Source organism: Lemur catta, chromosome 15, assembly GCF_020740605.2.
Source record: "Lemur catta isolate mLemCat1 chromosome 15, mLemCat1.pri, whole genome shotgun sequence".
Classification (NCBI taxonomy): Eukaryota; Metazoa; Chordata; class Mammalia; order Primates; family Lemuridae; genus Lemur; species Lemur catta.
Window position 1 is genome coordinate 52,982,020 of NC_059142.1, and position 2,642 is coordinate 52,984,661.

Genomic DNA, 2,642 nt, shown 5'->3' on the forward strand with positions numbered 1-2,642 from the left:
AGCGCCGCAGCCACCTCAGCGAGAGGCAAAGCCACCGCCCCCTCCGGGGATCAGAGGAGCCTAGAGCGCCCGCGGAGGCGCCATCTCAGATGAGGGCAGGGAGGTGGGCGACTCCTTAAAAGCCTGTTCTTCCGAGGTACGCCTCACAGATTCGTTCCGCCGTTCGCTTTTGCGGCTCCCGGGGGTGCTCTTTTGCTCTCACATTCTTGGGCGGTGCAGCTTGACTTGCCAGTGGTCCCAGCCGTTTCCAACTTTTCTGCCAGGACCAAAAATGGCCGCCTCCGAGGAGGTAGACGATCTAGCTGCGCATCTCTGTGGTAACACAGCGCTTGCCTTCCCAGGCGTCCACCCGGGATTTATTTGAAAAATGGAGGGCGGGGTTGTTTCCCCGCTAGTTGTCTGCAGTACTGGAATGCCCCAAAGGCAGTCTACTCCCGAGCCTGATCTTTAACACATTCCTCAGACAGACTCCAACCTTGTATCTGAATCCTCCAGTCTTTGCTCTAGCAGGTCCTCTCAATCATAAAAGCTCTCCTTTCTCCCTTTCCATATTCCCCCATCCCTCAAAGACCCACTAGCAATGCATCTGCTCCACAAAGTCTTTCCGGATGCCCTCAACCACAGTAAGCTGCCCTGCCCGCTGGACTGTGCCGTGTGTAGATGCTTGTATTTTTATTTGCCTTTGTGAACACCTGCCTTCCCAGTAAAGATGTAAGCCCTCTTAGGGCAGCATCGTGGATTCCTTCGTGCTTCCTAGTTCCCAGGGTCCCAGAAGCACGCAATCAGTATTTGTTGAATAAGGTCCAAAAAGAAAGTAAAGGGCAGGGAAGCATTTGAGTCATTCGTTATCAGCTGCCCCAGATTGTGATTGCTGGGATTATAGGCGTCAGCCCCCACACCTGGCCTACATTTTCCTTATATATATCCCACAGAACCCCTCAAACCTTAATACACCTTCAAATAAACCCATCTTGATTTTCTCAATTCTCCCCAAACTGCTCCTCCTTTATTCCTCTGTGCATGAACATAACCATTAACATTTATTGAGCACCTGTGTTTGCCAGGCCCTTTTTTTGTTTTTTTTTGCTTGGGAGACTTCACTGAAGGAAAAGATAAAAATTCCTACTTTTGAGGACCTTTAAAACCTAGCAGAGGAAGAGAAAGAAAAAATAAACAAACATAATAAATGAATAAATTATATGGTATGCTAGAAGGTGTATTCATTTCCTATTGCTATGGTAACAAATTACCACAAAGTTTATGGCTTAAAACAACATGAATTTAGCTGGGTGCGGTGGCATGAACCTGTAGTCCCAGCTAATCAGAAGGCTAAGTCCATCCTGGGCAACATAGGGAGACCCCTGTTTCTTAAAAAAAAAAAAAAAAAAAAAAACCCACAAATTTATGATCTTACAGTTCTGAAGGTCAGAAGAAGTCCTAACATCAAAGTGTTGGCAGTGCTGTGTTCCTTCTGGAGGTGCTACAGGAGAATCTGTTTCCTTGCCTTTTCCACTCTCCTAGAGGCTGCCTGCGTTCCTTGGCTCATAGCCCCATTTTCCTCTTCAAAAGCAGCAGCAGGCCGGGTGCTGTGGCTCACGCCTGCAATCCTAGCACTCTGGGAGGCCAAGGTGGGAGAATCACTTGAGCTCAGGAGTTCAAGACCAGCCTGAGCAAGAGCAAGATCCTGTCTCTACAAAAAATGGAAAAATTAGCCAGGCATCATGGCACATGCCTGTAGTCCCAGCTACTCGGGAGACTGAGGCAGGAAGATGGCTTGAGCCCAGGAGTTTGAGGTTGCAGTGAGCTATGTTGACACCACTGCATTCTAGCCAGGGTGACAGAGTGAGACTGTGTCTCAAAAAATAAATAAATAAATAAATAAATAAATAAAGGAGCCTAAAGTTCATACTAACTAACTTAAGGTGGTTCTTTGGGACATTAGTCTGCCATCTTCTCGGTTTGCTGGCTCTCTGAATAAAAGTAGCTTTCCTTGCCCTAACCCCTTCTTCTCGACTTATTGGCTGTCCTGTGGAAAGTGGTTACGAGCTTGAACTCAAGTGGTTACAGCCTGTGGTATTTTGTAGCAGCTTAAGCAGACTAAGACAGTCCTGTGTCCTGTCCGACAGGCAGGCCTAGCCGCGGTCTGGCTTGTGTATTCCCACGGTAGCCATGGCCTCCTCCTCAGAAGTGGCTGATGCTCAGACCACTTTGAAAGGGCAGCCTTACAAAAATAACAGGAAGATACCTAATCCCGCAATTTCCTAGTAACAGTTAAAGATCAATCCTATGAGTTCTCTCAATAACAGCACGGGCACTCCGCGGGAGTTCTGTTTTGCACAACTTCTGAAAAGAGCCGAAAGACCAACAGACAGAAAGAGATGTAAATCTCTCTCTTTCAAAATTGCCTTTGAGAATCTGCCTTTTTACAGTCTGAAAGTTCCTGAGTAAACAGCAGGGTGCGAGCTTCAGGCCTCAGCCATATCTGGAGGGCAGAGTCACATCTCCTGCGATAATCCCATCTTGGAAGAAAGGCCATGGAGCCAACTCTTGGACTTTGACATCCTCCGCAGTTTCTGTTATCAGCTGGTGCCAAGAAGCAAGAAAATGCCAACAAAGCAGTTTGCAGTGCCCTGTTAATTTGG